The sequence below is a fragment of the Periplaneta americana genome, chromosome 1 (genome assembly GCF_040183065.1).
Source record: "Periplaneta americana isolate PAMFEO1 chromosome 1, P.americana_PAMFEO1_priV1, whole genome shotgun sequence".
Taxonomy (NCBI): domain Eukaryota; kingdom Metazoa; phylum Arthropoda; class Insecta; order Blattodea; family Blattidae; genus Periplaneta; species Periplaneta americana.
Window position 1 is genome coordinate 197,131,707 of NC_091117.1, and position 14,508 is coordinate 197,146,214.

The window sequence follows — 14,508 nt, forward strand, 5'->3', positions numbered from 1 at the left end:
TTTTCTACGAATCTCTGTGTCTTTTTATTACAAACAAGTTTCAGAAGATAGACTTATTTGAGGACTCAAGACTGCTTAATATTTTTATATTAACAAAAGCACTACATTCACCAATAATAATTTAGTGTATAAATATACAGACGAAGAAAGCTACATATCTTTCTATCTTTTTGTTATTACTTTAGGCCTGTGATATTTCTTTACCGTTTAGAAGGAGCCTTTGCCTTCTTTTACCAAGTCTTTATACATTATTCTTCTTTGGAGTAGTTTATAGGGATTTACTTTCACATTACGATTCCCATCCAGAAGACCTATGTGTTCGCTCCATTACCTTCTATTTTCTGTAGTCTTTTTATTAATCTATTGATACTCTCGTCAGAAATTTCTCATTTATAACAAAAAAAATGTTCATTTAACAACGCTCGTAACTACAGAGGTTATATCAGCGTCGCCGGTGTACCGGAATTTTGTCCCGCAAAAGTTATTTTACATGCCAGTAAATCTACATGAGCCTGTCGCATTTAAGCACACTTAAATGCCATCGATCTGGGCCGGGATCGAACCCGCAACCTCGAGCATAGAAGGCCAGCGCTACTACGCTACCGAGGCCGACCATTTATAACATGATCTGTTTTTTTCTTGTTAATTTTGCGGAGTGTCCTTTCTCCCATACTTGTTCATTTCTTTTAGTATCTGGTCTAGTTTTGTCATGTGTGTCTAATTATATATTTTTAATAAAGGATATGGTAAGAGAAGAATTTTAATATAATGAGTTTTTTTTTCATCAAAAGGCGTACTTAACGAAAAGATGACCCTGGCATGTGCAAAGGTTATAGGGGTAGTCTTCACTACAAGAAGAGTGTCTGTCTCACTTAGCGGTAATGCTGAAATCGTTGACGTCACCAGAACTCGCGCCAGATGGTGTTTCATATTACACAGCACTAGAGAAGTAGAGAGCCTGTGTAAGGACAGACTGGCAGACCTGTTATCAGCCATGAATGGCTGCTGCGGTCATGTGCTAGTTGGGCGTCATATTATTCTACAGTAGCAGCTTTAAAATAATTGATTATGAGAGTCTTGTGTGATTTAATGTTGAATGATAATATTATTAGGTGTTTTAGGACCGGAAAGTTATTAAAAGGAAAATAATAATAGTACATTATGCAACGAGCCTATAATGGTAGTAATTAAGACGCGAGTATGCTTGTTTATGAAACGAGCGCAAGCGAGTTTCATAATTTTTATACGAGCGTCTTAATTACCATTATAGGCAAGTTTCATATGACTTTTTATGCTCGACCATATTTCTAACTTGAAATTATTCATAAGTATTCATGTTATGGTTATGTAAGTGAGGAGCGGAACTGACCTGAATTGTGAGATGTGCGCAGACGCGAAAGTATTTATTTTTTCCGAGGCACGAATGTCATTGACCTTGATATAATCTAGAGAATAACATGAACATTAGTCTTGATATAACCTGGAAATTGATTTAGAATTGAAAAACGAGATGACAAATTGAATTTATTTGAATATTATTTACAATTAACGCTAATTATTATAGTAACAGAACATAACCTTCTGCGACAGTACTGGATTTCCAGCCTCCTTTACTTTTCGCTAATTGTCTTTCGATTGCATATCCGAGAATAATCGATACTTGCGGTTTTATAATGGTACAATGGTGATTTCTCATTGGCTGAACAACTGAATTATAATGAATAGGTGTACTTTAATGAGGTACATTAAAGGGCTACTACCAGGTGTATAATTACTACATTTTGACATGGTCGAGCATAAAATAAAATAGAGGCTAAAAAATGTGCTCTGCTGTGCATAAGTTAACGGTTCCAAACATTTGGAATTTAACATTTCGGTTGGGGATCAAATCATTTATATTTACGCAATTAAATTGAATATGCATGCATTATTAATTTATGGTAACACAACGCAACTTTCAAAATTAAATTTGAATTTTAAGTTAGTTTACAATCTTTATAGCACGTTATAGCCAATTAAATTCATTAGTAATGCGCATTATTTAATGCTAGTTACGGTCACCAGTGTTACTCAAAATTATATTCTATTCAACTAATCCTCTTCTGTGTTTATTATATATCACATCACATTTGACCATTGGCAAATTTGAAAGGTTCGTTTTCTGTCACAGCCAATAATTTCCCTAGAAGATAATAGTTCATCTTCTACGACTCTACGAATAAAACTGATACTACAGATGTAGAGGTAGGATAGAAAGTCATTGAAAATTCACCACTGAAAGACTTAAAAAAAAAATCTACGAAAAGAATTATAAATTTCCGTAGCAGATAGTAAAGCAAAGTAAATAAATAAAATAGCATACAAACAAACAAACCTACAATTAAACAGGTGTGTAGTATTATGTGATAAGTTAGGTTAGATTGGGTGTGTTTTGCGAGACAGGTTAGGTTTGATTAGGTGTGTACTATTATGTGAGAGGTTAGGTTAGGTTTGATTAGGTGTGTAGTATTATTACTATGTTCGCGATATTGAATCATAAATTTTTGTGGAGATGGATCTGAAAAGTTAAGGATTTTATAGGGATATATTTGAAGGAAGGAAAAATTGTTTCAAATGTAGTAAATTACGTTCGAAATGACAGATGCGTCGTAATGGAGGTGGAAATGTTGTGGTTTGTAGTGAAAGAAGGCAACGTGGGGATATAAAACACACAATTCGATGTAATGTGAAGAAAGCATAACTTGTATGAATGAAATAAGCATTCAAAAATAGTGAAACAACAAATAATAATGAAAACACACAGTATTCGTAATTTAACTCAGTTTGAACATCTGCCAATTCAGAGACCAGTACTGACATCACTAAACAAAATATTACCACTCCTTGCTCATCGCTTGAAAAAGCTGCATTCCAACACTGTCATCTTCATACTCACATAGGCCTAGATTGCCGAGATAGAGGACTATGACGTCTTCTAAGCTAATCTAAACTAACCTTACATAAATAATAATAATAATAATAATAATAATAATAATAATAATAATAATAATAATAATAATACTAATGATAGTCTTACCTTGAAGACTTCGATCATAATAAACAACGGGCATTTTTGGTAAATCTTTACAATAGCGTTACCAAAACAAGGTGGACAGCAAAAGAACACATTCTTATATAATTTTGAATTTCCGAGGCATATCAAAAGCCTAAACTAACCTAACCTAGCCTGTCACACATTCGTAAATGTAAAGCATATCAAAACCCTAAACTAACCTAACCTGTCACAGATTCGTATATTCAAGATATAACAAAAGCTATAATCTAACCTAACCTGTGATAGATTCATATATGAGGTAGAAACAAATAACAAAAATAAAAACATTAGAGATTTATATAAGGGCATAAAGGAATTCAAGAATGGATATCAGAAGATATCATATATGAAGATTCATATATGGAAGGCAATATGGTCAATTTCACGGACATTAATGACATATCATCGAGGATCAGTGACAGGTTAGGTTTGGTTTGTTGAGGTTTTTGGGGTTAATATAGAGTATCCACCAACCACTGAACGAATATTGCACACTTTTGTCGCTGCCAATGTGGTGCTATAAACCAATTTTCACTACTTTTATAACAACCACAACAATTTCAATTCTTATTGTACTACTAGCCGTACCCGTGCGCTCCGCTGCACCTGTTAGAAATAAATATAAAGTAATTACATAATTAAAATAGGACGTTTGATCCAGGGAACATTCGTGTTTGATAGAAGGATAAATCGTTTAATATGTTAGTTAATTTAAATTGATCATTTTGGTCCAGAAAGCACTCATTTGGTGCAATGACAATTCCTTTAACATGTTTCTAAATTGTTATTACATGCAACCATAGTTTAATGAACATTGACATCATTTAGATTTAATGTGTATACTTTATTTTACTTGCTATATGTTTCCATTGAATTATGGTAATAACTTAATTTTAACCCTTGTTGTTTTCTACGTATTCAGTAAATGGCGCTTGGCCCACTATGGTTCTGAACCCTTCAAATAACTTATATTATATTATATTACATTACATTATTATATCAGAAGTTACTGTAATAACATTATAGTATTATGTCCATCTAGAGAAACTACACTTTCCAATGGTGAAATAATAATTAATTATACAAATCGGTTAACTTAGCTTCCGATATTACTTCATACAAACACAGAAACATTCTCTGTAGGCTATCTTTCATAGCTTTCGATTGTTGTTGTCCAAGGCCCTTTATAGACCAAGTCATTTGTTTTTTTTATTTCGTTACACGGCCTTAGATGGCAGTTATTTTAATTTTAAAACTCATTTATCTCATTAAATATCAGTCCTATCAAAAATTTTCAAGGAATAAAACTTATCGCAAATTATTTTTAAAGAAACGTTTGTTATGTAACATTTTTCACAAAAATCAATAATAAGCGAGATATTTCGATATATTTAATTCAGGTCCCCTTATAACCCCCTTTTAAATAATGTATTTTGAATGTCATATAGCCTAAAATCTAAGTTAGAACGAACTTACTTTATATTCCAATTTACATCGAAATCCGTTCAGCCATTATCGCGTGAAAAGGTAACAAACGACAGACAGACAGACATACAAACAAAATTTCAAAAAAGCGATTTTCGGTTTCAGGGTGGTTAATTATATATGTTAGGACCAATTATTTTTGGAAAATCGAAAATTACCAGAAAAATTTCGGCTACAGATTTATTATTAGTATAGATATAGAATTATTACTACATTAACACATTTAATATATCACGAAACATGTAAAATGTAACTATAATAAAAGTTGCCATATTTTCTTCCTGGAATTAGTACGATCAACTTCCTCTAGATGGCAACCGACACGAGTGGTAGGGCCGGCAATACATGATAACAAAATGATACTAAATGTGAGGAATGTTACTACAGGTATGTATTATTATGTGACAGGTTAGCTTAGGTTTGATTAGGTATTTAGTATTATGAGAAAGGTTAGGTTAGGTTTGATTAGGTATGTAGTATTATTACTATGTTGGCGACACTGAAACCCACTGTCACATTAAAGAAATGTGGCAGTAATATTCGTTCACGCACGACGATTTTCGTACATAAGTAAGGTACGTATTTAGGGCGGATTGGGTGAGCTTATAGCTTTCCCAGTCAGCACATCAATTTCTACTAATCAATACTATAAATCGAAGGCATTTTCATGGTATTTTATCATGTTTCTATAGTGGCTGGGACATAAGTAATATTCAACGTTTTTGGTTTGCATATTATACGTTTTTTGGTAGGCATACCAAAAACCAAACCTAACCTGCCACTGATCCTCGATGATGCCCGTCATTTTGACAAATATTTTCTAACGAAATACCAGTATATGAATGTGGAGTAACGGTTAGCACGTCTAGCCGCGAAACCAGGTGGCCCGGGTTCGATTCCTGGTCGGGACAAGTTACCTGGTTGAGGTTTTTTCCGGGGTTTTCCCTCAACCCAATATGAACAAATGCTGGGTAACTTTCGGTGTTGGACCCCGGACTCATTTCACCGGCATTATCACCTTCATCTCATTCAGACGCTAAATAACCAAAGCTGTTGATAAAGCGTCGTAAAATAACCTACTAAAATAAATAAAAAAACAGTATATGAAACGCGTATTGTGATATTAACACACATATAAAAAAAATCCATTGTACACTAGAGGGAAATTTTCATAATGTTACTTAAGTTATATTGATGTAACTGATGCTTTTCCAATTCACTGCGGGCTAAAGCAGGGAGATGCACTATCACCTTTACTTTTTAACTTCGCTTTAGAATATGCCATTAGGAAAGTTCAGGATAACAGGCAGGGTTTGGAATTGAACGGGCTACATCAGCTTCTTGTCTATGCAGATGACGTGAATATGTTAGGAGAAAATACACAAACGGTTAGGGAACACACGGAAATTTTACTTGAAGCAAGTAAAGCGATCGGTTTGGAAGTAAATCCCGAAAAGACAAAGTATATGATTATGTCTCGTGACGGGAATATTGTACGAAATGGAAATATAAATATTGGAGATTTATCCTTCGAAGAGGTGAAAAAATTCAAATATCTTGGAGCAACAGTAACAAATATAAATGACACTCGGGAGGAAATTAAACGCAGAATAAATATGGGAAATGCGTGTTATTATTCGGTTGAGAAGCTCTTATCATCCAGTCTGCTGTCCAAAAATCTGAAAGTTAGAATTTATAAAACAGTTATATTACCGGTTCTTCTATATGGCTGTGAAACTTGGACTCTCACTCTGAGAGAGGAACATAGGTTAAGGGTTTTTGAGAATAAGGTGCTTAGGAAAATATTTGGGGCTAAGCGGGATGAAGTTACAGGAGAATGGAGAAAGTTACACAACACAGAACTGCACGCATTGTATTCTTCACCTGACATAATTAGGAACTTGAAATCCAGACGTTTGAGATGGGCAGGGCATGTAGCACGTATGGGCGAATCCAGAAATGCATATAGAGTGTTAGTTGGGAGACCGGAGGGAAAAAGACCTTTAGGGAGGCCGAGACGTAGATGGGAGGATAATATTAAAATGGATTTGAGGGAGGTGGGGTATGATGATAGAGACTGGCTTAATCTTGCACAGGATAGGGACTGATGGCGGGCTTATGTGAGGGCGGCAATGAACCTTCGGGTTCCTTAAAAGCCATTTGTTGTAAGTAACTGAAGAAACAGTTGAAGATGTATAAGCGAAGTACCAAGGAAACTACCTCTGCGCTAGTTTAGACCAATTTTCTCACGCAGATTTATTGTCTTTAATGTCTCTAACCAATATCTTCGCCGTGGGATATATACCACGGTCATAAATTTCAAATAGTTTACGACTCAATACGTCCTTATTAAAATCATTTCAATCACACACTCGCTTCTTTAGATTACATTTTTTTTTTTTTGGAGTAGGTAAGTCAACCATGTCACATTGTTCTTAGTTTTTTCTAGGCTCACCTTTCATGTGCTGTACAGTACGTATGCCGATACTACAGGCAGCTTTGTGACTAGGCATTGTGAAGGTACCGGAACGCGAGTGTTGACTTCTTGTTTTGACGTGTTGCATCAACTTTCTTGCTTGCTTTCCAGTACTTCTCCCTTTGAATTTCCTCCCACCATATCTTTAAGCACTCCATTATTCCTACAATACTACACCACTATAACTCTAATATTATGATTTAACATTAAAACAAAATATGAACAAAACCGCCATGAGAGAAACTTCCTACTACAACGAAATAATTTCGACTAGTGACGCTGCGATAATATCGATATAAGTAGGTATCGATACTTTACTTGCGATACTGACTAAATGTGGATTCGATATTGGGTTTTCTATATTTGTCTAGTATCGTTAGAAAAATAGCAATTTGGAAACAAAAGTGCTGAAAGAGTCAAGGCGAATTTAATTTATAGCTAACCATATATATAGTCTACAACAGAACTCTGGCGAAAGCAGTCGCTTGTGCTCAACACTCCGGCTGGTCAAGTATATGTGAGGCGTTCAGAGCTAAAGTGAATCAAGCCACAGATTTTCATAAACTGAGTTTAATCCTAGATCATATATACCCAGATTGCGCGGCGTTATAGGTTTCGACGGTAACAACTTTTGTGAGGTTTACTATGCTGCCACCTAGTTGTTACATAAGGAATCACGTTATAACTCCCATTTGAATTCCATTAGCGACTGTACTGCCATCTCGTGTTCTTTTACGGCGGACGGGTGGCGATCCTGGCAGGTGTTCTCTTCAAAGTGCAACCGATTTTAACATAGGAATGAGCAATCTATATGTGATCTGGGGTTTCATTCATTTTCTGATTATCTGAAGTTGGATCTTTTCCAATCAAGTCTTAATTCCAAGCATTCGCCGGTAGGTGACACCAGTCACTTTTGACTCAGATTATTTGTTCACGTTGTTCTGATCCATAGTGGATCAAGTCACCAAAGCGTTGCATCAATTAACATCGCAATTTTTTTATATTATATAAATCTAGAATTTGAGAATGGAGCAATAAAATTATTGCTAGTGAAATTAGATAATCCACTACAGCAAATTAACTTTTGTGCGAGATCGTGCGTATTTGCTTGGTTTCCGCAGAAAACCAATCCGCGGAAAGTCTAAAATTCCAGTCAGTATTCCCAACCTAACACACATAACAATTTCCCTCTTCTTACCGCTTAAGTAACACATTGATTTTACTGCTTTAGGCTTTTAACATATTATTTTTAGAGACGTTCAATATAGTAATAATTATAAATTGGAAACTTACTGTACCACTGCAATTTCACCTAAATTGCACCGTTAATTATTGCTTTTAAATATTTGCAAAAATTAAGTAAACTCTACAACTCCACCCACTAAAGTTACTGCATTCGTGATGCAAGTAACATTAAGGAAGCCGTGAAAAAATCAACAAGATTCCAGACTCATCATAGACTGGGGGGAAAAAAGACAGACGTATATCACGGCCTGCTGGAGTATAGTAAACACAGAAAACATTTTAAAGCAACAATGTTGAAGATAGATATTTTTGTTTTGCAAATTTTCCGCCATTGAACAGAAACCAAGATGGAGATTTCATTGCAACTAATTAGAAATTCCTCTTTCAGGTATGTAATAAACGATCTTCGCACAAAATAATGTACGATACACGAGCGGTATGTTTTCTTTCAATTCTCGGAAATTAAAAAAGCTCAACTACGTTTCGCTTTTTCAAACTTTTCCTCGTACATGAAAACTTCAACATACCGCTCTTGTAACGCATATTACTATTTAGTGCCATTATCTGAAAACTACGTTTCTTGGACTTGATCCACTTTAGCTCTGGACTCCTAATATGTCATTCGCCGAGTGAGAATTTAGGAAGAAGTGAAGTACCGAGAGAGGATATGGAAAAGTGGGTACAATAAATTTCAGGAAATGACAAAGTAAGTGAATTAAGGAGAGAGGAAATGAAGATTAATACAGGAGTGAATCAGGTTGAAGTACTAACGAAGAAAGAGACTTTATAAAACTTAAGACTAAAGGTATAACGTATCAGCGAGAAGATAGGGGAGTTGATAGCAGAGAATAATAAATTATAGAAGAAAATGAGAGACTAGCCTATGATCTCAATATGAAAAAAAAAAAATAATAATTTTCGGTTTTGAAGAAATTACGCGTCAAAAAGAGATATAAAAATTGGAAATAGTAAGAGACATATGTAGAGTGCCCTTTAATCTGAAGGTGAGAGAACTGACCCGATTCAGCTGGTGATCCGTTTCACCCTTGCTTCACTGCAAACCTAGCATTCTCCAGTCTTTCCTATTTTCTGCCTTCCACTTTGTCTCCGCATATGATACATATATCTTAATGTCGTCTATCATCTGATGATCTTCTTCTGCCCCGAACTCTTTTCCCGTTCACTATTCCTTCCAGTGCATCTCTCAGTAGGTAGTTTCTTCTGAACCAGTGACCCAGCTAAATATCTCTTAAAACACGTCCATAGATGAAACTGCACATATTGGAAGTTATGAATTTTATATCTGCTAATTTTTCACTGAAGGAAATGGACTCAAGGCACACTCATGAATATCGAAATAATATAATGCTGGAAATATTCAATGAATGGAGCATCGAAAACAAAAAAGAAAAAAAAAGTACAAGCAACGTCACCTAAAATAGGCCCAATATAGTGACATTGTTTTTTAATAAATTTTAATGATACCATCCATACTTTAAGTATCAATAGCCTACTGTCTTTTCCATATCATGGTAGTATCTATATTAAATATGGGATTCAGTATCGATGCCTAGTATTGCTTAAGGGGTTAAGTACAGTTTACAGCAGTAAAATTTTGGAAATATTCAACAATTTTTTCCTTCATTACTGCATCTTGTACAATAATGAAAATTGGTATGTGTAAAACACTGTCCTTCTGCTACATGAAGAAATATTTTTACGATTTAAAAAAAATTATTTACATTTTTTTAAATTCATTTCACTGTGCAGTGATGAAGCATTTCCCACCTAACTCCAAAACTATCCAACATTCTGTGATGACATTTTTTGTGTGTATTTATGCATGTCATATCAACAATATGATGCAATATCACTTCTTTACCTTTGATAGATTGTCTGATAAAAAATAAATTCATTTAAAAATGGTCAAGTATCAGTACTTTCGTCTAACACAAAATAAAAAAGGAACAACTGGATAATACCCACGGCAGAGCAATATCGATAGTCGACGTTACTCGCTGGCCACTAGTCACCAGGCCGTACCGAGCCGTGCCAAACAAAACACAATGGAAATGGTGGTAGTAAAATTTGCGACTATATTCTTAAATAATTCACTGCATTAGTCAAGTGCAAGACTTCTGGCTTCTGTTGCATTCAATCAATTATAAAATACGATAATTTGGTCCAGGGAGCATCCGTTTTTGATGCAAAGATAATTTGTTTGGCCTGTTTCTTAAATAAAATTACGAAATGGCGTTCCTGTGCTTAACATTTAATAAAAGAAGAAACATAGCAAAACTATTTTGTCTCGAGACTCTCATCTAAGTCACGTAATCTACTTCAATATATTTGCGCAAATATATCTTGTAGCTAACAGTGGTGCTATCTCTCAGTAATGTTCAGAACGAAGGAGGTAGAGAGAGAAAAGAAACAAATTTCTCCCTCCAACGATGCCACACACCAACGTCGTGTTCTTATGTTGGCAAGATTGTGTATTTACTTAAATTTGGTACTAAACGTAACGGCACGGTTCAAAGATACCGTGGGAATTCTCCAGTTTAGCGAAAAAAATTATTTATTAAGGACTGTAGTTGAAAGAGCATGATATTGTAAACATGCGTTTCAGTAATAAAATAAAAGAGAGAGAACATGAAAAAGTTAACAAGTTTATGAATTATGAGGGAAACGTTTAATCACTGTACAGTGAACTGCCACCATTTTGAATTTGTAAAAAGAAATATAATTTCTTTTTTTAAATCGTAAAAATATTTTTTTTTTTTTGTAGAAGGACAGTGTTTTACACATACCAATTTTCATTTTTGTACAAAATACAGTAATGGAGGAAAAAAATGTTGAATATTTCCAAACATTTTACTGCTGTAAGCTGTACCTAACCCCTTAAAATGCAGTATCGCATCGTCCTTAATCTCTACTGAAGTCTGATTGGTTTTTAAAAGCACGTGATTAATTCGTAATACGACGCACTTCTGGCTACCCAGTTGTGACGAGTTTAAATCATAGATCCCCAATTGTAACTCATACGAGGCAACCCCTGGCGTAAGCAACCTGCAAAGCATATCCTTTAAGGTCGTTTTCCTATTTTATATGGAAAGTTATTGACCTTAGCAGAGCATGCTTGACGTGCAATATCTCCTGGTTCTATAGGCGTTTGGCCACTCATAGTCTAAATACTATGTAATCCTCTTTGTTTGAACTTTGAATTTGATCTTTCAGGCTAATGGTGACTTCAAAGATATATTATAAATTCTCTCTCGCACGTTATACAATAAACTCACCAAGATATATCTTAGACAATACTTCTTAATAATATCATGTGAAAAGGTTAAACTTGACGCTACGTAGGAACGCAACACAAAGCGCGATATTGACAAGGGAGGAACAATAATGGTGTAGGCGGGATTCGAATTCATGACCGTGGTCTCCTAGCAGCATGAAGGCTGCACCTTAGCTGTTGCTTTCATCACGATGGGTTAATTCACGTTAGTAGACTACATCACAATTATTGGAATTCGCGTATTTGGGTCTCCTCAGGCGCACACTAGTATCCAAGCATTGGGATAGTGGTATTACATTATGTCGCCCCAGGGACCGACTCTCGGGAATGTGGTTAGAATTGGGCTTCAGTCATGACCATAATCCTAGTTAGGGTCCTGTCTAGTAGATCCAGTCACTGCATCAAGTCATTTCATAAAGTTCTGAATATAGATATATCTACTCGTAATATCAGTTTTCAACTTGATAGTGCACGAGCTGTGTGCATTAATAGATTAGACCTATAATTATGCATGTGTAACGATAACTTCAGCTTCACTAAGAAATTTAGCCTCAGATTACGAATTTTACAGCACTGATTTCGAAACGTTGTATATTCTTATACAGGGACATCATTTTATTTTTACTGACATTTTTAATATTAACTTGGCTATACCTTTAGAGAACCGGAAAACCCATTCGCTACCCCCTTCCACAACTGGAGTTCGATGATACTGGCGTAAAACACAAACAAATCACTTTACTATATATAGGAGGGAAGAAAAGTACTTCATCCATTTACGTAAACTAGGAAATATCGCGATTTTGAGTTCGATAATTTTCATTAGGATTTTTATTTAACCAAAATGCAGTAATGTATTAAGAATAAGTGTTTTTACTCACGAACTGAGCTATCCATGCGAAAGTATTCATTATGCACTGTATATTATACTGTCTACAGCACATTAGCGTACAATATAGAGAATAATGAAGTTCAATTGAAAAATAATCATAATATGGATATTTAAACATATTTTTGAAGATGGTAGCCATTCATTTCGATAGCCTACAGGCTTAAGTTCTTTTGTGCATATTATCGCACTATAGACTATTGCATCTAATTCCAATTACCAGTTTCGTCCTTCGTACTAGTAACTCATGTTGAAATAATTCTGTAGCTACTCTATAAAAGAGTACCTTATGTAATGTAAATTCAATCTTCACTTCTGCCCGACCCGAAAATATAGAATTACTCAGACATGCTATCTACTGTCCGTCCAAGTGGTTATGCCGCAGGATTGTAGAAAGGGAGGAAATCACGTGACAGTTAATTAATTAACGAGGCCCTTTTATTTAAGTTAAATTAAACAGCTGTATAATATTACGTAAACGTCCAATTCCTCAGAAATTAATGTTTTCAGAAAAGAGCTAAGACAGCCCTGCTTTTACAGAGGGCCGTGCAGAAGCAGGTGAGGGAAATCGGGATGCGACGTAGGCAAACGGACAGTACCTGTGCGAAAATATGATTCAATATTGAAAGTTCTTTCGTCACTGGAAAACGCGAACATATTTCTGGAACGTACTATACTCAGTAACTCAGTGCTGTTTACTATAAGCGGCCTTGATTCTGTCTGGAAAACAGTTGAAACTTCATTAGTAGAAGGGGTAGGAGTGAAGTACATTCAAAAACTCAGGTACAATAAAAATTGAAGTAAAAATAAAATGATGTCCCTGTATATAGTATCCAGAAAATTACAGACCTATATCACTTCTACCAGTCTTCCCCAAAATCTTTGAAAAAGTAATGTATAAAAGATTATATCATTATCTAGAAAGATACAACATTTTAGTCCCAGAACAATTTCGATTTAGACCTATATCACTTCTACCAGTCTTCCCCAAAATCTTTGAAAAAGTAATGTATAAAAGATTATATCATTATCTAGAAAGATACAACATTTTAGTCCCAGAACAATTTCGATTTAGGAAAAAATAAAGGCACAGAAAATGCAACATTTAGTTTAACTGACAAAATTCTGGAGGCAGTTAATAAAAAATTACAAGTTGGAGGGATATTCTGTGATTTATCCAAAGCATTTGACTGTATAAATCATAAAATGCTGCTAGATAAATTAGATTATTATGGAATTAAAGGTGTTGCACACCAATGGTTTCACTCATATCTCATAGATAGAAAACAGAAAGTTGAAATCAATACAACTATGAAATCTACATCAACATGGGGAACTATTAATAATGGAATTCCTCAAGGATCAATATTAAATCCCCTACTTTTTGTAGTGTTTATATTTAAATCCTGTACAAATTCAACGTCGCAAATTTCTGGCGCAATAATTAATAATGGATCCTTATTAGAAACAACTTACAACTTACTTACAAACGGCTTTTAAGGAACCCGAAGGTTCATTGCCGCCCTCATATAAGCCCGCCATCGGTCCCTATCCTGTGCAAGATTAATCCAGTCTCTATCATCATACCCCAACTCCCTCAAATCCATTTTAATATTATCCTCCCATCTACGTCTCGGCCTCCCTCAAGGTCTTTTTCCCTCCGGTCTCCCAATTAACACTCTATATGCATTTCTGGATTCGCCCATACGTGCTACATGCCCTGTCCATCTCAAACGTCTGGATTTTAAGTTCCTAATTATGTCAGGTGAAGAATACAATGCGTGCAGTTCTGCGTTGTGTAACTTTCTCCATTCTCCTCTAACTTCATCCCGCCTAGCCCCAAATATTTTCTTAAGCACCTTATTCTCAAACACCCTTAACCTATGTTCCTCTCTCAGAGTGAGAGTCCAAGTTTCACAACCATACAGAAGAACCGGTAATATAATTGTTTTATAAATTCTAAAACAACAACAACCAAATTTCTTGGCTTAAAAATCGATAATGTGTAAAATTGGAAAAATCAT

General features: G+C 35.0%; 1 protein-coding gene across 2 annotated transcripts in view; it reads right to left on the bottom strand.

Annotated features, from left to right (window-relative positions):
- The window catches only part of mtt (mangetout), a 523,315-nt gene that overhangs the window by 231,736 nt on the left and 277,071 nt on the right, over window positions 1–14,508 (bottom strand). The window contains exon 1 of one of the 2 annotated variants that reach the window (XM_069835387.1): window positions 7,035–7,135. The exons of the other annotated variant lie outside the window; for it this stretch is intronic. The gene's annotated coding sequence lies outside the window, so the exon portion shown is untranslated. Of the gene's footprint in view, window positions 1–7,034; window positions 7,136–14,508 lie in introns of those variants that run through there. 2 annotated transcript variants of the gene reach the window in all.